At 48.9% G+C, this 21,863-nt stretch overlaps 1 protein-coding gene across 10 annotated transcripts in view; it reads left to right on the top strand.

Moving 5' to 3' along the window:
- Positions 1 to 21,863, top strand: part of LOC135897507 (intermembrane lipid transfer protein VPS13A-like) — a 1,023,564-nt gene that overhangs the window by 886,524 nt on the left and 115,177 nt on the right. The gene's annotated exons all lie outside the window — the stretch shown is intronic.

The following is a 21,863-nucleotide window of genomic DNA, read 5'->3' on the forward strand; positions in this document are numbered from 1 at the left end:
GGTGTGCGCCCTGACCCTGACAAAGCCTTGGCAGTTGCTCTGTTCCCGATAACGAAGACAAAACACGATGTCCGCCGATTTTTAGGGCTTTGCACGTATTACCGCCGTTTTGTACCCAATTTTTGTGAAATTGCCGAACCTTTGCAACGACTCATCAAGAACGACGTCACATTTCTTTGGGGCCCAGCACGATCCAACGCCTTCCACGACCTTCAGCGACGTCTACAGACACCACCGATACTTGGTCACTTTGACACCGAGGCTGACACAGAAGTGCATACTGATGCTAGTAACGTTGGCATCGGAGCGACACTCGTACAGATTCAAGCTGGTGTTGAGCGCGTTATTGCGTATGCCAGCCGAACCTTGTTTGCTGCTGAAAAAAACTACTCAGCAACTGAAAAAGAATGTCTGGCAGTCATATGGGCTATCTAGAAGTTCCGCCCATACCTGTACGGATGCCCCTTCCGTGTCGTCAGCGACCACCACTCTCTCTGCTGGCTGGCGAGTCTCAAAGATCCTTCAGGCCGTCTCGCAAGATGGAGCCTTCGGTTGCAGGAATTTGATGTGACCATCGTCTATAAGTCTGGCCAGAAACACACTGACGCCGACTGTCTCTCTTGCGCCCTCGTCGAACCCGCGCCACTAGATACTGACGACGATTCTGGTTTTCTTTGTACTCTCCTGTCTTTAAACCTTGCTCAACAGCAACGCCAAGATTCCGAGCTCCAGCCCTTGATTGAATACCTTGAAGGAAGCCGCCCACAACCCCCATGGCAGTTCGCACGTCACTTGTCCTCTTTCTGCCTACGTGGCGACATCCTATACAAGCGGAACTTTCACCCTATGGCAACCGTTTTCCTGCTCGTTGTTCCCGCTACTGTCCGCGACGACGTTCTACGTGCATGCCATGACGAACCAACGTCCGGGCATCTTGGTTTCACACGTACTCTCGCGAGGATCAAGCAGAAGTACTATTGGCGAAAACTCACAAAAACCGTGAAGCAGTACGTCAGAAGTTGTCGAGATTGCCAGCGCCGCAAAGTTCCACCACTAAAACCAGCCGGTCTGCTTCAGCCTGTCTGACCTCCTTGCGCACCTTTTGAACAAGTCGGGATGGATTTATTCGGCCCATTTCCCAAGTCTTCGGCTGATAACCGCTGGATCGTCGTCGCCACCGATTACCTCACTCGATACTGCGAAACACAAGCCGTTCAGCGAGCTACTGCTTCAGATGTTGCTAACTTCTTTATCAAAAATATCGTCCTTCGACATGGTGCTCCCGCTGTCGTCATCACAGGCCATGGTATAGCCTTCACTGCCCAGTTGGTCCGAGATATTCTGCAGCTGAGCGGAACAACGCACCGTACGGCAACTGCGTATCACCCGCAGACTAACGGTTTAACTGAGCGTCTCAACAAAACGATTGCGGATATGCTTTCCATGTATGTTGCCACGGATCATAAAAATTAGGATGAACTGTTCCCGTATGTGACATTCGCGTCCAACACTGCCCTACAAGAAACCACCGGGTTTCCTCCTTTTCGTCTGGTCTATGGACGCGACGTCACCACTATGCTCAACGTGATGCTCCTACCAACTTCGTCTCAACCTACCGCGCAAGATACAGACGCCTTTGTTCAGCGTGCCGAAGCGGCGCGGCACCTTGTGCGGCAACGAATTCTATCCTGACAAAGTCGAGATGCTCGTCGATACAACATATGCCATCGAGACGTCACATACAACCCGGGAGATCTTGTATGGGTTTGGATCCCTATACGTCAACGAGGCCGGTCAGAAAAATTATTGCGCCGATACTTTGGACCCTACATAGTTTTGCGTCGTCTAAGTCCTGTTAACTACGAAGTTATTCCAGCCGACACTTCGCACCACTCCCATAGACCACGTTCCTCTGACATTGTTCCCATCACCAGGATGAAGCCTTACCATTCGCGCTGACTCTCATCCATAAACTTTGTGATGCGGCCCCTGTCGTCTCGTCCGTTGTCTTTCTCATTTCTTTTATTTTTTCCTTGTGGCATTTAACATCTCCCCAACTTTATTTATTTATTTATTATTATTATTTATTTATTTATTTGTTTTTTTTTTGTTTTTTTTTTGAGGGAGGGGTAATGGCACGCACTAGTTACGCTAGAGGTCGAGGAAGAAGAAGTATGCGTAGTAGCTGCTGCAAACACGAACTGTGAACGGCCGTTCGCTTAGAACTGACTGACTGGCTTTTCCTCTTGTGACAGTATTTAGCAGCGCTAACTCTTTCAATTCGTTCCTCAATGTTGGGTATCAGGTACAGCTGATCCCTAGTGATGGCATTTAACTTCCTGTAGTCAACACACGGACGAGGGTTTTTGTTAGGGGTTTCTACCAGTATTAGCGGTGACGTGTAGTCACTCTCAGCAGGCTCAATAACTCCCAACTCTAGCATGCGCTGTATCTCTGCCTCCATAATTTCTCTCTGTCTTGGAGACACCCTGTAAGGCTTTGATCTTACGGGTTCGGTCGATGTCAGCTCTATTTCATGCGTTATTAGTTCGGTTCTACCCGGCCGATTGCTGAACCTGTCGATATATTCCCCTAACACCCCTTTTAGCTCATCTAGCTGCTCGGGTCTTAGAGCGTGCGAGCTTACCGAATGTTTTACTGCTTCTTCTAAGCCGATTTCAGAGTTGGAAGACGCCCTATACTCCTTAAACTTGGTACTAGTGCCATCCTGCTCTTTGATGGTATAGTTAACGACTCTGCTCTGCTCTATATACGGCTTCATCAAATTGCAGTGATATATCTTCCCTACTTGCTGCGACGGGGCATTTTCAGAGCATAGTTAGTGTCTGAAAGTTTGTGCAACACTTTAACGATCCCGTCCCAGTGAACTTCAAGCTTGTTCTTTCTTGAAGGTTTGAGGATCATTACCTGATCTCCGGTGTTAAACGTACGAAGCCTCGCATTCTTGTCATAATAGAATTTGGCGTTCTTTTGAGCTAATCCCATGTTCTTTCCTACTAGTTCTTGGGTTGCGCTTAGCCGTTCCAGCAAATTTAGCACGTATTCAACCATTGTTGGACTCTCTCTTCTTTCTTCCCATATCTCTCTTAACATTTTCAGTGGAGAACGGTGTCCTCCCATACATTAGTTCTGCTGGCGAGAACCGTGTCTCTTCATGTGGAACCGTTCACAAAGCAAACAAAGTTGCTGGCACCAGTCCTCTTTGTGCTCTTAACAGAGCGCACGCAAAGCTTGCTTAAGCACTGAATGCCACCTCTCTACACTGTATGACTGAGGGTGATAGACGGAACTGTGTATTAACTTTACCCCGCACTTTTGCAAGAATGTGGAAGTCAGTGCGTTGGTGAATACTGACCCTTGATCCGCCTGAATTTTGGCTGGAAACCCAACTCGTGCAAACACTGTCAAAAGCGCGTCTACTGCTTCGGTGGAGCTGAGCTCTTTCAGAGGGATTGCTCCTGGAAACGTTGTAGCCGGACACAGCATGGTAAACAAGTACCTGTAACCCGATTTTGTTTTTGGTAGAGGCCCTACCATGTCTATCACAAGTCGTCTGAAAGGCTCTGTTATTAAGGGCACTACCTTTAGTGGAGCTTTCCATGTCTCTCCTGGTTTACCCCAACGCTGGCAGGTGTCGCATGATCTTACAAAGTTTTCTACATCTTTGAAACAGCCAGGCCAGTAGTATTCCATAAGCAATCTCTCCTTTGAATAAATGTTTATGCCTAGGTGGCCGGACCACCCATTTCCATGACAGAGACTCAAAAGGTCCTCCCTGCACTTAGTAGGTACGACTAACTGATCTAAAATCCTACCCTTTCGATCTCTGTAGTGCCGATACAACAATCCTCCTCTCTCATGTATCGTCACGTTGCCCCTAGCAATGCCTTCTTTAGCTGTGTGATGTAATTTAGCTAAGCTCTCATCATTCTTTTGCTCGGCCGCCAGTGACTCTCTATCCACACATAAGAGGTTATCAAAGTTCTTCGAGGCCGGTGATAACAATGACCCTGTCTCGCTTGCGAGTGCATCAGCGGGCCCTTCCTGCAGGGGTGAACTTTGACACTTGGGCGATACGCTCTCATTGAGCTGGTCAGCTGGCGGGCTTTCCTCAACTGTGTTTTTGTCCCTTGGGCCTAGCACGGATTCGGGTATTGAAGTTCTCTTTTGCTGCTTCCGCTGGAGCAGCTTGCGCCTTTTCAGCCGAAAGCGAAGCGATTTTACGAGCTTGGCCTCACGTCAGGGCCTGTACTACGCCCTCTCCCAGTTTAAGCCCTTTGTCACACAGTAACTGATTCAAACGATTCGAAAAGATGTAAGGGTACTGCAGTGACAAAAATTTGGAAACTGCAGCCTGAGTCTCTAACTCCCCGAATGGTCCACTGATTTTGGCTTTGGCCATGGGCAGACATACGCTGTGTTCTTCTACAACCTGTTTGATCCATCTTAAAACTTATTGTACGCAACAAACAGGGACGAAGAATAGAAGAAACACAAGGACGAGCGCTTTCTAACAACTGGTTTTATTTGTGAAGAACCACCTGCTTACTGGATTGAAAAACACTGGATTGAAAAACCACACTGGATTGAAAAACAAAAAGAAAAATGCATCAGCCATCCATCGGTTTCATTGTTGGATAAAGAAAATTCACTTCTATCATCACATCTTTAACGCTTTTTATCGTAAGTGGATGTTTCATGCACCTTGTTGTTCTTATGTTGACCGGGTGGCTTTGGTCCACGTCTTTGTTGTTTTTTACCACAAGTGGTATATGTATTGTAGATGTTCTCTCTCGACTTGATCGCGCAGATCTGTGTGTATTATATGCGCTATAGGCGTGCTCTGTTTGACTTGATCGCGCAGATCTGTGGGTATATAAGCAGGTGGTTCTTCAAAAATAAAACCAGTTGTTAGAAAGCGCTCGTCCTTGTGTTTCTTCTATTCTTCGTCCCTGTTTGTTGCGCACAATAAGTTTTAAGATGAATTTGTTCCAACTAGGCCGACTCGCAGTCTTGCTGTTTGATCCATGCTACTTCTCCGGTGAAGTCATCTACCGTCACGTAAGACGGATGGGCAATGTCCATCGTGGCGGCACTGTCTCTTAGCACTCGGCATGGTTTGCCATGAACTTGCAGGTCGTGAAGATATGGGCTCAAAAGTTCCATATTCTCATCTTTTTCCTCTACGTAGGAAAAAACTACACTGGTGGTCCCGCAGTTTACAGCTATATGTCCCAGTTTGTGGCATTTATAACAGCGGATTGGTCTAAAAGATTCGAATTTTCTTTTCTGCTCTTTTTGTACGGTTTCCCTGTTAGTTTTCTCCTCGCTCTTTTCTGCGGGCTTTTCCTCCACGTCGACAGGCTCCGATCGACTAGTCTGCGAACTCTTTTTGAACGGAAATGGTTTCCGCGGTCCATTTTGACCGTCCCAATTACCGTCCTAGGCGTTCAACTTTCTACGCGTTGTGTACTCTTCGGCTAATTCAGCCACCCTTTCCACAGTGTTTACATTCCCTGTCTTGCACCCACAGTTTCACAGCTTGGGGGATGCTTTTGTAAAACTGCTCTAGACACATGCATTCAATGATCATGTCTCTGCTCTCGTACGCTTTCGCGCTTTTCAGCCACTTGTCTAGGTTGGCCTTTAAGCCGTATCTAAACTCCGGATACTCTCGCTATCTTTGTTGCCTCTGCTCCTAACCTTTGCTGAAAAGCTTCGGCTGAAAGGCAGTATTTCTTCAGGAGACTAGCCTTAACTTTTGCATAATCATATGCATCTTCCACACTGAGTCTGGCGATTACCTCTGCAGCCTCACATGGCAACATAGACAGCAACCGCTGTGGCCATGTACTCAGACCGAAGTTCATCTTCTCGCAAGTCCTTTCAAAATTGCTTGGGAACAAACCTATGTCGGTCCCGACCACAAATGGCTTTAATAGCCTGTGCATGCGGTACAATTCTGCCTCACTTGATCGTCCCAGAGCGCCTTCACTTCCTTGAGACAACTACAAACGTTTGCTTTCAAGTTCAAGTTGCATTTTTCTTAACTCGCGGTCTTTATTGCGTTTCTCCCTTTCTTTTCTCTCTCGTTCTTCTCTCTTTTTCAGAAGTTCGAACCCCGTTTCAATTTCTTCCTCACTGGCCTGTTCGGAAATTATCTCCAATAATTCCACTTTTAGCATTTCTTTGCGTACATCTAGGTCCAGTTCCTCACCAACAATCAACAATTCGTCTCTCAGCAGTCTCCTTAACTCCATGATTGCTGCTTTACTGCCTTGGTCCTGCTCGCTAAATCTAGCTAGGAAAACACAACCTCGCTAACACTCAACAATCTAGCTTCCCTACTGTTCTAAACAGAACAACCACAAGATGAAGCTAAGAAAGTCAAAGCAAGAACCAAGCACTCACCGCAGACACTGCACCACGTCGCAAAGTCCATCTCATTGCTGTCAGCTAGTTGTCAGGATTGAGGGCTCAATCCCACCGTTCGTAACTCGTTGTCAAGATTGGAGTCCGGCATGAATTAAAAGGCAGCTGGCCCATGCTGTCGTCCAACTTATCCACCCTGAGGACATTGATGAAGGGAAGGACTGCTTCTCATCGAGAACGAGGAATATTAGTTTATTTACGCTATCCACATCAGTCTAGCATGACTGCGAGAGAAAGTACCTCAGTCTAACAGGACTGCGTGAGATAGTGCCTATCACTCCAACATGACTGCTTGAGGAAGTGTCCTGAGCAGCCGCACAACAGCCGTTTATAAACACTCGGTCCCCCCCCTCAATCCCAAGGTGACGGAAACGGCCATCTAGTCATTGTAAACAAGTCGCCTCTCTTTGCGCGAGGGCTTACACACACACACACATGCACGCACATCCGGTCCCGAGCCGACGTCACACGGACTTTGTAGAACTCAGAGCTGACCCCAGGTAGTGCGGCCGGTAGCACATTGTCTTGCATCTTGGTCGGTGTGTGGGAAGGAGCCTTGAACTGCGTTCCCACGGCGACTCCCCCGCTCATAGCAGAAGAGGACGGCGTTGGTGGGCTGAACCCATTTAGTCACAATGGCGATGAGGCGAGAGCGTAACAGCGGCGTTCCGAGATGAGGTTGCCAATGCCGTGGCAAATGGCTGGCAAAACTTGCACCTCAGCTGGGCCGTTCTTAACACTACCTACATCACTGTGGGGTACACACCAGGTGGACCAAGCGCCTGCAACATCATTGCAAGCGATACGGCTTTTTCTCCAACCCTGTGAGTTAGACAAGCGAGCGCAAGTGGGCCCTGGCTGCCGGTACCCAGGTCCGCGAAAGAGAAAGGGAGATGTGGAGGCAGCCGATGGAGGTGAAGCCGGTGCTCGAGTTGTACAGAAGTTCCAAGCAGGAAATTCGAATGAAGCGGCTGTTTGACAATGGTGTGGGCAGCAGCCTTCTCTTCGAGGCACGAGCGGGAGCTCTATGCACTCTTGCCTGCCGGCAGCGCTTCGACTCAAGTCTCCAAAACACAACGTGCACGGTGTGTGGTGTGGGCGAGGAAACTGCAGAGCACCTCATCCTGGCCTGTGCCGGCCTCTCACTGACCCCAGGAGGGGCTGTTTACGCTGGCACAAGCGCTCGGTTTTATGGACGAGACGAACGCTGAAGTGACAGTAACTAAGCTACGACTCTCTGAATGGTGGGTGGCAATATGCCACCATTAGACTCAGACTGACTATGCCACACTCTTGTGGGCACAGTACGCCCGCACTGTGACGTATATGTTGTGTGTGTGCAACGTCTTCTCTTTTATTCTGGCTAGGACACACTGTTGTGACCCCCCAATACAAAGGGCAAAGCCGCAGTATCTATCTATCTATCTAACACCACCTAACAGCGGGGTTACTTGGGCGCGGAAAGGAGAAGGCTCTTCCTCTTTGGCTCGGGATCAGCAAGCGGCGCGGACGTTCTGCGCGTGCACCGATTCATGCTTCTGCGAAACCGTCTCGTGAAGCCTACCCCCAGAATGGACGAACATGTTCGTTCAAACGTGCCACTGTTCGTGTGACCGTACGCACGAACGACCAGGCGTTGGTGTCCAGCATGGGGCGAACATATTCGCTTGTTATCCGGTCGCGGTGAGTCGGACTTCTTCAATTTGTCGCGCGCCCATCAGCTTGTTTTGTGCATAGCAACTCGGCTAGCAGGCATTAGTCTATGAAAGGTGCAATAAATGCCCTTGTGATTGTTTGCACTACTGTGTTGTCGTTCCTTTGTCCCAAGAGCACGGGTGAGAAATCCACATCTGTCTGGCCAACGTGGACCTCTTGGGGCATTAGACGATAATTTTAACAGTTTTGCTTCGTTCAAGACCTTTGTTTGAACCAAGCGTACCGCTAGCGTAGATTTCGATTGCTAGCGTCGGTGGCGGGCTTTCTTGAGCGAGGCATCAGTCGCTGTAGAGTTTGATTTTTCAACAGGCCATGCATTTTCGCAAGTATTTTTTTTCAATGACATTCGTCGAAAGTGAGGCTTAGTGCCCACGGAGCATTGGCAAGCCTGAAGCGACTGAGTACGGAAGCCTCATGGGTGGTCCGAATTTCTTATGTAAATAGCTTCTTCTATCTCTTTGACTCTGATGAAGTCGCCGCTCTGGGAGCTGGGTGGCCACGTGCCACGGGTGCTGCTAGAAGCTCAGACTGGTATTGCGGCCTGGCTCCAGGCGCTCCGACACCCTCTGAGACGGTGGGTGCCGTCAACTCGATGCTGTGTGCACCGAGCGGGTAGGACCACCTAACAAAGCTGACATCTCCTTGTGGCTGCCATGTTTTGCGCGTATTTTGGGGGTTGTTTTTTTGGATGCCGGTTGTTGTCAGGGTAGCGATGCTTTAGGTCTAAGGCTTTACAAAGCTGCCTGTCGCACATGGAGAGACACAACCTGGTGGACCATGGCGTTGAGGTGTTGCACTTTGCTTCCCTCATTCTGCTAGCCTCGCACGAATTGAAATTTCTCGTTCGACTGAAGGAAGTTAGCTTTGTTCACGTGAACTCCACGTGAAGCATATCTAGCTACTCATTGACACTGGACAACATCATCTCATCGACACAGAAGCCCACTCGTGTGTCCAACGCATCTTATCGCATGTTCCCCCACTACAGCTTCTCCACACACACTCCAGTATTCCATCTGCCTGGTCAGCAGTTCTTGCAGAATTACCGGACCCTTTCCTTCTGCACTTCACTGACACACCTGTTATCCATAAAGTAACATACCACATCATCACGAAAGGCCCAGCAGTCTCCGCACGACCTCATCACCCAGCACCAAACCACCTCAAGATCGCTCGCCAAGAATTTGAACACATGCTCAAACTTGGTTTTGTGCGGCCTTCATCCAGCCCGTGGTCCTCAGTGCTCCACATGGTGCCCAAAAAGAGTGGCAATTGGAGACCTTGCGGGGATTATCGTGCTTCGAATAAACTAAGCATTCCCGACCAAAATTCGATTCCGTATGTACAAGATTTCACTGCCACACTCCATGGCTGTACAATTTTCTGTAAAACTGATTTGATGAAAGTGTATCAACAGATCCCTATCGAGCCATCTGATATACCGAAGACTGCTATCATAGCTACTTTTGGCATCTTCGAATACCTTTGTATGCCATTCAGACTGCAACACGGCCAAGACATTTCAGTGTTTTGCCAGCGAAGTACTTCATGACCTCTTCTGTTCCTTCGTCTATTTAGATGATATCCTTGTCTTCAGCTGCAGTACATCGGAACACAAGACTCACCTGCACCAAGTTTTCATGCAACGATGGTAGTACGGTCTCGTTGCCAACACCACAAAGAGCGAATTCGGCATCTCAGAGTTAGATTTCCTTGGCCATCGTGTCGACTGTTGCTGTATGTGACCACTTCCCAGTCATGTCACGGCCATTTCCGAATTTCCATGGCCGACAACACTGAGGAAACTTTGTGAGTTTTTAGGACTCATGAATTATTACCGCAGGTTCCTGCCATACTGTGCCACCATCTTGCAGCCACTTCATGACTTGTTGGGTGGCCACATGAGACCAAGTGTTCCTTTACCTTGGACAGAAGCAGCCACCGCAGCTTTTGAAAACTTAAAAGTGGATCTCGCCAAGGCGACACTCCTTGCTCATCCTATACCCAACAGGCTCACCTCCGTTATGGTTGATGCTTCGGATGTGGCTGTTGGTGCTGTCCTCCAACAATTTGTTGCTGGCCCGAGGCAGCCTCTCCCCTTCTTCTCTAAGAAGATGACAGCACAAGAGCGGTGCTACAGCACTTTTGGCGGCGCGTTGCTGGCTATATACTTTGCCGTCAAACACTTCTGTTTCTACCTCTAAGGTTGTCAGTTTTTCATACTGACAGATCACAAGCCCCTAACGTACGCCCTGAATTCAAACAGCACCTTGATACTCATTGTTAGCTTTGACACCTGGCATACACATCTGAGTTTACCAGCGATATTTGTCATGTCAACGGCAATGACAACACAGTGGCCGATGCACTATCTCAGCTGCAGGTTGACTCAACCTCCGTCACCAGACCCCATGTGAATTTCACATGCTTAGCTGCAGGACAGTGCGATGACAACGACCTCTGCGAGCTTCGCGCCACTGGTACTTCGTTTGCGCTTGAAGAAGTTTTCATGCCTGGCAGTGATGTTCCTATCATCTGTGATACTTCAAACAACCGCTGTTGTCTATATGGGCCACCAGCTTATTGCCAAATACTATCCGTAGTATTTTGCCAAATACTATCCCGTAGCACTACCCCGGGCCCGGCGGCAAAAGCGCCGTCCCGGAGTGACTAAAGGCCGGAGTCTGAAGCAGTCTAGTAGGTCTTGAGCCTACGATGTGCACGACATGACTTGATGCCAGAGTAGATGACGAGGTTGAGCTCACAGGAGCAATTTCGTACGTCACAGGCAGTGGCGTAGCCAGAAATTTTGGTCGGGGGGGGCTAATCCACAGACCCAATATATATATATATATATATATGTATGTAGCTGCACGTTGCAGCTCAGCCTCCTCCTTAAGAGGAAGCTTTAGCTCGGGTGCTCCTATTTAAGTACATGTAGAAGGGGAATTCGTTTTTCCCTGCAACCACTTCACCAAATTTGAAGAGGTTTGTTGCATTTAAAAGAAAATGTTTAATTCTAGTGACTACTGGCTTCGAATTTTTTATTTAGGTGGTCAATTATTTATTAAAAATTGGCCAAAATTGAAACTTTTCAGAACACGAAACTATCAAGTTGAAAACTCCATGACTCAACAATGAAAAATGATATCACAATTCTGTGAATTGCACCTAATAGTACATCTACAGCGCACAAAATAGATATGTTACACATGAATTTCAAAAAAATTTAGTATTGTGGAAATACGGCTTTTGCAGAACCCTTGTACACAACGTAACCAATTCACGTAAGATACAAATTGACACAGCAAACTTGTCCGCTTTGACTGTTATAATAAATGCCGTTTACAGAACCACAATATCTGTTCTTCATACATAGCTATTAGTTTTTAAACGTCGTGCTTCTATTTTTTCAAACTTTGAAATTTTCCAAAATATTTTAAACAAAATTCAGGCCCTAAATCGAAGTTCTGTTTCCAACAGACACTAGGATTTAACTTTCTCTCTCAAATGCTACCAATTTCAATAAAAGTGATTAGCAGGATTATCTCAGAAAAGCGTTTCTGCGTTTTACAAGTATTTGAATAGGCCGCGTCGGATTGGGCCCGAGCTAAAGCTTCCTCTTAAACAACTTATCGAGGGATCAAATACGTGAATAATAACTGCATTGTCATTGCCAAAGATGCTGCAAACGAATTCTGGAAAGCTACACTCTGTAAATACAAGTAAAACATGTATTTTTTCATAAAATTTAATACTCGTATGTGCCAAAAATTGTGCCCAACATAACTGACGTCAATGCTTCCATGTTTTTTGTCTATTTATTAAGTAAAGAAAATATCACACGAACTTTAGAACTATATCAATTCGAAACCAGGAAAGCAGTGCATGCCGCTGATATGAAAAATTAAAAGGCAATGAACTGAACAAGTTGAGGACAAATATGTTAATGAAACTTTGTCATTCAAGAACCGTGCTTACATTCTTGTATATATGCAATGGCCAGTGAAAAATCTCAATGACGCTGTCGTTTGTTCCAATGTATTACGCAGGAGTAGCTGTCCCTTGTCGTGTATCGTGAGTAATTGCACCGAAGTTATAGTCGCGACAGAGAGCACGTATAAAAAGCAGTTCTGCAAGATATACGAGGGCAAGTAAAATGAATGAGCCAACAACGGGGTACTTTATTTAAAGGTAGTCTTCATGAGAATTTAGACATTTGTCTTGTTGACTAACGAGTTGCGTGATTACCGTCTTATTAAACTCCTTGGGTTGCTGCTTCAAGAAGTCTGTATCTGGTTCCCTCGAGCTGTTTTTTCAGTTGCCCCTAAATGTAGAAGTCGCAAGGTGACAGGTCTGGGCTGTATGGCGGATGTTGCAGTGTTTGCCACTTGAACTTTGCCAGTTTTGTATTAACCACATAAGCGACGTGGGGACAGGCATTGTCGTGGAACAAGATGACCCCATTCGTCAATTTTCCACGTTGTTCGTTCTTGATTGCGACACGCTGCCGTTCTGGCGTTTCACAATATCGAAAACAATTGATAGCCTCTCAAGATTTAGCAAATTCTATCAGTAATGAACCCTGTCGATCGAAAAAAAAAATTAACAACACCTTTCCAGCGGAAATGATGGCCTTTACGTTCTTTGGGCGTGGTAAATTAGAATGTTTCTACTGTAAGCTTTGCCGTCGTGTTTCAGGCTCGTAGTAGTGGCACCAAGGTTCGTCCCCGATCACAGTTGCAAACAAGAAGTCGTCATGCTCATTGTGATACCCGATCAGATGAGTCAAGGCAGCGCGAAACTTCTCCGTCTTCTCGCGATGGATAAAAATCTTGGGGATCCATTGCACACCAAAGAGCCGATAACCGAGAAGCTCATGAATTATGGCGTGAACCGAACCGTGACTGATGTCCAGACGGTCTGCCAGTTCATCGATGCTTATCCCCCGTTCTTGTTTTAGCAGCTCATGAACCTTTGAAATTGTGTGGGGGGTGATTGCACGATAGTTTTGGCCCGATCTTGGAATGTCTTTGCAACGTCCTTTGAACCGTTTGCTCCAACGCTTCACAGTGGTCAATGAAATGCAGGGTTCAACGTGCACGGCAGTCATATGGTGATTAATTTCTGTTTTGGAAACACCTCCAGCTGTCAAAAGCTTCGCGACACAACTTTTGAAGTGTCCATTATGTGACGCAACCATATTCGACCCAGTGTATGAGAGCATTAAAGAACATTTATCTTCACACCTGAGTGTCACTTTTGTAAATGAGACATGCCGTTCTCCTGCGCGCATGCCTCGCAGACAATGAACCGAACCAATATTGTGCGGTTAGGGTAAGCTCACTTTCATTTGACTCGCTCTCGTACATTAGAAATGCAAAGATACAATGGGATATGCAAATGCGAAAATACGGCTTGATAAAGGACAAAAAAGTGTCACTGGAAACAAAGTTCACTGCATGTATACACAAAACCTCGCAACAAGATATTTAAGTATACGTAAAAGTCTCCAATGAGTCTATGTATGTAAGAAGAAGTAACTCTATATAATGCGTCAAACAAGGCAAATAAGCATGTTGCACAATCATAGATTCACAGAATCCTAGATTCCGCCCCCATTCCATCCACTCCCCCCCCGATGTATTGCGCGCGACGGAAGGTGGCGCGCTTGCTCCCCGCTTTTCTCCTTTGCGCACACAAGACTTAGCCACCATCGTCGGCTCACCCATTTGACCTCCCCTCCTACGCTTTCACTCGCACATACAGCATGCAGCGTGTGGTCACGATGTTATCACCCTTGGACTTTATATGAAACATGAGGGCGATGGCAGGAATGCGCCTGGAGTGTCCATATAATTGCTTTCGCAATAATATAATAAACGTATCCGGCAACTGAAGCGTCCCGTTGCCCATTACTTTCCGCAAAAAAAGTATCAAAATCGAACTTTCACCATGCGACAATTCGCTGCGCTGCAACAATGTATTTCTTTTTCTGTGAGGCAGAGGCACCAAAATGAAAAAAAAAACGCATAGGAAAGTATGTTGGCCAGAATCTAATGCCTACTTTGGACACCTAATGGGGCTACGGAAGGAATATCGAAGAAACCATGAGACGCTTGGTCCACTGAGAACCATATGCATACTGCTCAGTATCCTACAGCGGCGAATCAAGACTTTCCGGAAAGGTTCCGCTCAAGGAATGCGGTGCAATCCTTCGAGTCCCCACAGTGATGGTGGCGAGCGATCATTGTTTCTTTTTTCTCGTCTGCTAGCCAGAAAGCGTCCAAAACTCTGTCCGGTGAAAATCCACTCAGCCAGAGCAAACCGAACGCTCACCGAAGTGCACCGCACGGTGGTCGGGGCCATACGAGAAAAACGTATGCACTCTGGTTGGCTCTGGCAGCCCGCGGGTAGGGTAGCGAGAACAAAAAAAAAAAATTGAAGAGGCTCAATGTGTCCTCGCGAATAAATGTCAAAGTAGAAAAAATAAATAAGAACGTAGTTACTTTGGCTGGCTTTAGTGTCTTGACATGGATGTTCTGGCGTAGGTTAAAAAAAATGTTGATATTTTTTTATGTGACATGACGGCACAAATGAACCACCCCAACGCTTCGTCTCATTGGACCTCGCTGCCTGCTTTGTGAACTCGTCTGCTAGTGTGTTGATTTGGCTTGTCTCGTTGTATGTTCCGATGTAAGACTTTAGAAAAGTCAATAGACCTTTGGCGACAAATTTTTATAACAACATTAAACCCGCAAAGTTCCACAATTGAAAATCTAAAGCACAACTTTGGAAATGTCAATGCACCTTCCACATCAAGAGCTTATGAGATTTATACCCATAAAGTTTCGCAATTGATATCCATGCGCTCCATAGATTCCGTGGCCTCAGTGAGATGCCACGGCGAGCCCGCTCACCATCAAAGTGCCCTTGAAACTTTGTGCTCAGATGGGACTGCTTGGCGTTATGTGACTCCCGGTGTATGGGCGTTGCCACGAAATCCAGCCCGAGTTTGCAATCTTCGCGGTTAAATGTCTTTTCGAGCATCAAAAAGACATTCTAGACAAAATCCAGAGTGATTTCCGGCGCCGGGGGTGGCTTTGGTCGGCGGTGCATGGACAGCGCGAAAAAATTTCGGGGGGGGGGGGGGGCTGAAGCCCCATAAGCCCCCCCCCCCCTGGCTACGCCCCTGGTCACAAGCGTCACCTGGCGCAGCACGCGGTAGGGCCCTGTGTATCGTGAAAGGAGCTTTTCTGGAAGTCCGACGTGACGAGAGGGTGACCACAGGAGCACGAGTGCACCAGGCGAAAACTGTACGTCCGGTGACGGGCGTTGTACTGACGCTGCTGCATGGTTTGCGAGTCCGTCAGTCAAGCACGGACAAGCTGGCGTGCATGATCGGCGAGGGCGATGGCGTCGCGCGCATACTCGGTTGTTGAGATCGCAGCAGGAGGAACTACCGTGTCAAAGAGCAAGGTTGGTTCGCGACCGTAGAGTAGATAAAATGGAGAAAATCCGGCGGTGTCGTGCCGGGAAGAATTATAAGCAAATGTGACGTAAGGAAGGGCAACAGCCCAGTCGCGGTGGTCCTTCGAAACGTACTTGGAGAGCATGTCGGTAAGAGTACGGTTTAACCGCTCTGTCAGGCTATTGGTTTGAGGATGGTATGAGGTAGTCAGCTTGTGTTGAATAGAGCAGGAACACACAATGTCGTCGATAACTTTCGAGAGGAAGTTACGACCACGGTCAGTAAGCAGCTGTCGCGGGGCGCCATGCACTAAGATAATGTCACGCAAGAGAAAGTCCGCGACGTCAGTGGCGCAACTGGTAGGGAGAGCCCGCGTGATAGTGTATCGGGTGGCGTAATCAGTTGCGACGGCTACCCATTTGTTCCCAAAGGATGACGTGGGAAAGGGACTGAGGAGGTCTAATCCAACACGAAAAAACGATTCCGCAGGGACGGTGATCGGCTGGAGATGACCAGAAGGTAGCACCTGAGGTGTTTTCCGACGCTGGCAGGGATCACAGGCAGCAACATAGCGTCGGACGGAGCGAGACCAGGCCAATAGAAGCGGCAGCGGACGCGGTCGTACGTGCGGGTTACCCCAAGATGTCCTGCAGTGGGTGTGTCATGCATCTCAAAGAGCACAATCTGTCGTAGATGTTTTGGCACGACAAGAAGAAGATCAGGGCCATCAGGGAGGAAGTCCCTTCGGTACAGAATGCCGCCCTGGAGGACATATCGGCGAACGGATGCGTCGGTAGGTGTAGAGCGCAGACGCTTGATGAGTACTCGCAGCGATAGGTCTCGGTACTGCTCATCGGCGATGTTAGCGAAGGCAGACACAGAGAAAATGCCGTCGGCGGTACTACTGTCAGCGTCGTCAGGCTCGTCTACCGGGTAGCGAGACAGGCAGTCAGCGTCCTTGTGTAGTCGGCCAGATTTGTAGTTGACAGAGAACGAATATTCTTGGAGGTGCAAGGCCCAGCGACCAAGTCTTCCTGTAGGGTCTTTCAATGAGCATAACCAGCAAAGTGTGTGATGGTCTGTGACAACGGAAAAGGGTCAGCCATATAAGTATGGGCGGAACTTTGCAACCACCCAAACTAGGGCCAGACACTCACCCTCAGGGATGGAATAGTTGCGCTCTGCCGGCAAGAGGAGCCTGTTGGCGTAAGCGATAACATGGTCGTGGCCACGCTGGTGTTGTGCCTGTACTGCGCCAATTTCGTGACTGCTGGCATCAGTACGGACTTCAGTAGGCGCAGAAGGATCGAAATGGGCCAGAACAAGAGGTGTTGTGCGAAGGTCGATTAGAAGCGAGAATGCAGAGGCCTCATTATTTCCCCACTGGAAAGGGGCGTCTTTTTTCAAAAGCTCGGTTAGTGGTCGTGCTATGGCCGCGAAATTTTTTCACGAAACTGCGGAAGTACGAGCAAAGGCCAATGAAGCTGCGCACATCCTTGACACACTTTGGAACAGGGAAGTGTGTAACAGCATGAGTCTTGCCTGGGTCCGGTCGCACTCCGTTCGCGTCAATGAGATGTCCAAGAACGGTAATCTGGCGACGGCCGAATTGGCACTTCGATGCGTTGAGTTGCAGACCGGCTCGCCGAAAAACATCCAGGACTACTGAGAGGCGCTCGAGATGCATAGTGAATGTTGGGGAGAATACTATAAGGCCGTCCAAGTAGCACAGGCACATGGACCATTTGAAACCGTGAAGAAGGGAGTCCATCATGCGTTCAAAAGTGGTAGGAGCGTTACATAGACCGAACGGCATCACTTTGAATTGATAAAGACCGTCAGGTGTTACAAAGGCAATCTTCTCACGGTCGAGATCGTCCACGGCAATCTGCCAATAGCCGGAGCGAAGGTCAATAGAGGAGAAATTGCGAGCACCGTGGAGGCAGTCAAGGGCGTCATCAATCCGAAGTGGGGATACACGTCCTTTTTGGTAACCCTGTTAAGGTGCCGATAATCCGTGCAAAAGCGCCATGAGCCATCCTTCTTTTTTATCAGCACAACAGGTGACGCCCATGGACTACATGACAGTTCAATAATGTTCTTGGCAAGCATTTTGCGAACTTCGGTGTGAATAACTTGACGCTGATCCGGTGATACTCGAGACGGGTGGCGATTAATAGGAGGGGCATCGCCGGTATTAATGCGATGTTTGACAGCTGTTGTTTGGGCCAAAGGACGATCGTTAAAGTAAAAAATATCTTCGTAGGAAATCAGAATGCGGTAAAGTGACACGAGCGTGCTGGGAAGGCATGTCGGGTGCAATCATTTTCTGTAAGTTGGCAATGGTACAAGTTGCCGACTGCGACGGTAGAGGAAGATCGGCTGAATTGTCGTCTACTGAAATCGATGCTACAGAGTGATCCTCGAATGAGCAAAGTTGGGCCAGAGACATCCCGCGTGGCATCACTTGTGTTGCAAGCCAAAATTGACCACTGGCAGGCAGACGCAATTCGCCGTAATAGGTAAAACTGTGTGAGGTACGGTGATCCCGTGTGTAAGGAGGACGTCTTGCATGGGAGCCGCGATGTAGTGACCGTCGGGGACTGGTGGGGATGACACGAAGTCAACGTAAGTCAGTGCTGTTAGATACGGGGCCGTTTCCTGAGCCTACTTCGAGTTCCCCAGACCACATCGAATCACACCACATCTAATTAAGGGGCGCAGAAACACGGATGCCACATTCCAGAGGCACGCACGTGCAAACAAGTTGAAGGCCCCCACTTTGTATGCCGCCGGTGGAGCTATTCCATGCTTGACCCTTCCAGAAAGTGAAGGGATAGCCCGGCACTGCTGCAAGTAAAGTGGGTCCCAAAGCAAGACGGCTGTGATGTACTGGAAAGGCCTGGCAGCGTAGCCGCCATACGCCCATTGTGTCGACGCGTTGCAAGCCAGCGAGGCAAGACCGCAGGGAAAAGTAAGGCAGCGTGAAATTCTGCCCGCCTTGGTCCGCCGTCGCCCCACCTGGCTATTGTGACGGCGCGTAAGTCAGCAAGGCAAGACTGCAGGGGGACCAAGTGGCGACTCTCTTCGCCGGGTTTGGCACCATCGCACAGGCGCCTACCGCTGGCCGAAAATGGCGTCATCTGAGCGGGCTCGCCCATTGGCCAAACGTCGTTTTAAGCCAAGACAGCGAAGGGCTTAAAAGACGCAGACCGGGAGCATTCCGGAGCATTCCTAGAGCATTCCCTGGATTCATCTCTCTCGAAGTTCTTGCGATGGGCCGCAGCGTCCGATTTGCTGCCGGCCCGTAATGACACTACGACTGTTTATTGACTCTCACTATAAATAATGTAAAATAAACCTCCCAAGTTTTCATCACGACGTCCTCCTCAACTCCTACAACTGGTGCCAGCGGTAGGATCGCCTCCAACTCCTACAGTGCCGAAGGTGGCAAGCGAACGAAGTCGACGGAACTGAGGCGAGTAGGGTGTTGTTCAGTGGGATCCAGAACAGGCAGGTCGAGGCGGAGAGTACTGGCGGAGCAATCAATGAGAGCAGAATGTGCGGAGAGGAAGTCTAGCCGAGTATGATGTCGTGGGGACAGTGAGCGATGACTGTGAATAGCACGATTGTTGAGCGATCGGCGAAGGAGACGTGGGCGGTACACATACCAATTACGGGGGCTGTTCCGCCATCGGTGACACGGACAACAGGCATGGTGGCGGGCGTGATAACTTTCTTGAGCCGGTTACGAAGGTCAGCGCTCATTACGGACAAATGCGCCCCAGTGTCTATGAGTGCAGACACAGAAACACCGTTGACTTGCACGTCAAGAAGGTTCAGATTAGTGAGCAACCTCAGTAGAGGATTTGGCGGCGTAGGGAGCAATGCAGCGTCACCTTGAGGCGCTGCATCGTCTAGTTTTCCGGCTGGGAGCGGCATCCGAAGGGAGACGGCGAATAGGAGCAACGGGGCTGGGGAAAGTGAGATTGTCGTCGTTGGGGCAAAGGCGAATGAGAATAGGAGCGGTTCTGTGCAGGAGAATCAGCGGCGGCGTTATCGGAGCGTGCGGCATATTGACGAGAAGGGCCACCTGGGGGGCGAGAGTAGGCAGTATAAGTAGGCCGGGTTGGGGAACTCCAGCAACTCTGACAGTGCCGAGAAATGTGCCCGATTCGATGGCAGTGGAAACAAATGGGCTTGTCGTCAGCAGTGCGCCATTCAGATGGGTTGCAGAAACGTGGTGGGTAAGAAGGTGCGGGACGGGGCGGAATCGAAGAAGCCGGGCGGGTATCAGGACGATGGGCCGAGCAGATGGTGTGAAGACCCATGTTTTCGAACTCTTGGCGGACAACTGCCTGGATCAGTGAGACCATGACTGCAGATGGGTTGGTGGGACTGGAGTCGAAGGCAGCTGGATAGGCGGCCTCGATCTCACGCCGGACGATCCTGGTAACATCGGCAGTGTTGTTGGGATGGGGAGTGTCGGCACAGGAAGATGTCGCCGGGGTGTTGGGCAGACGGGCAAACTGCTGGTCAATACGTCGGCTTTTAGCGAGTTCCAGGCAGCGGCACTCTTTCATAACAGCATCCACAGTCACTACGTTGTTGCAAACGAGCAAGTTGAAGGCATCATCGGCAATGCCTTTGAGGATGTGGGCAACCTTGTCGGACTCAGTAATGTCGGTGTCAACTTTGCGGCACAGAGCCAAGACGTCTTGAATGTACAAGACATAGGGCTCTGTTGACGTCTGCACACGGCTGGAAAGCGCCTTCTGCGCGGCAAGTTGATGACCGTAGGGGTTGCCGAACAAGCCTTGAAGCTGTGTCTTAGGTGAATCCCAACTGGTGAGCTCATCTTTGTGCGTGCGATACCAAACTCTAGGTGTGCCACCGAGGTAAAAGACTACGTTGGCGAGCATACAAGTAGGGTCCCACCGGTTATTGCGGCTGACGTGTTCATACAGGCTGATCCAGTCATTGACGTCTTCCCCATCTTTGCCTGAGAATATGCCAGGATCACGGGGAGCGGGGAGAGTGATGTAGGTTGTCGAGGTGGCAGCAGGTGTCGGAGCCGGTGGAGTCGGGTTGTCGTCGCCGGGAGCCATGAAGGAAGGCTAGACGTACCGTCCACTGCGAAGCTCCGTGACGAGGTACAGGGAACGTCCACCTCCACCAGATATGTTACGTAGGAAGACACAGACGAAAAGCTATGTACAAGTTTATTTACAAGAAAATACGCTGCGCTTGGCCAAGAGGCACCAGCCTGCACTAGCTTCTAATCGTCGTCGTCGTCTTCTTACTGCTCGGCTCTTCGTCATTGGAAATACTATCCCGTAGCAATATGATTGGCCCTTTGCTTCCTGCGCAAGAGCATAGATACATATTAACAAGCGTCGACCGTTTTACTAGTTGTCCTGAAGCTGTTCTGCTTACGAACATTACCACAGAAACAGTCGCACAGACTGTTGTCGAAGTTTGGATCAGCCGATAAAGTGTACTCTCTACTATAACAACTGACTGAGGTTGTCAGTTTGAGTCCACACTTTTTTGTAACATCTTGAAAACACTTGGTACCACACATGTTAAGACAATTGCCTACCATTTGGCGGCTAATGGAATGGTCAAACGTTTTCATCAACGGTTAAAGGCTGCCTTAATGTGTTCTGACAATACCATGCCATGGACAGAATGACTGCCTCTTATCCTCCTCGGCCTCCAGACTGCACTGAAGAGGAACATGCAATGCTCTATGGCAGAACTTGTTTTTGGCATAACACTCTGCCTGCCCGGAGAGTTTTTTGGTACACAGTCATCACCTGTACCCTTTGAAATCACCAGCTACGCAAGCCAACTCCGAGCATTGATGCACACCATTGTTTCACCACCTGTTTGCCCCACTTGTCGGAACACGTTTTTCAGCCCACACCTCAGTGACTGCACACACGTCTTCAGACGCCAAGGCACAGTCCATGCTCTGCTACAAACACCATAAGATGGCCCCTTCAGGATACTCAACCATGCGCCCAAACACTTTACAGTGATGATCAGAGGGCCTGAAGACACCGTATCCATTGACCGTCTTAAACCAGCTCATTTAGACATTAAATCAATAAGCACACACACCACTGCAAACTCCTTCGAACCTACATATTACCATCCTAGAGTGCGTTTTGCTACAGGTACGAGCTTCATTTCTTCCTTTCGCATGTTCAGCAGCCCC

This window comes from Dermacentor albipictus, chromosome 5, assembly GCF_038994185.2.
Source record: "Dermacentor albipictus isolate Rhodes 1998 colony chromosome 5, USDA_Dalb.pri_finalv2, whole genome shotgun sequence".
Lineage (NCBI taxonomy): Eukaryota > Metazoa > Arthropoda > Arachnida > Ixodida > Ixodidae > Dermacentor > Dermacentor albipictus.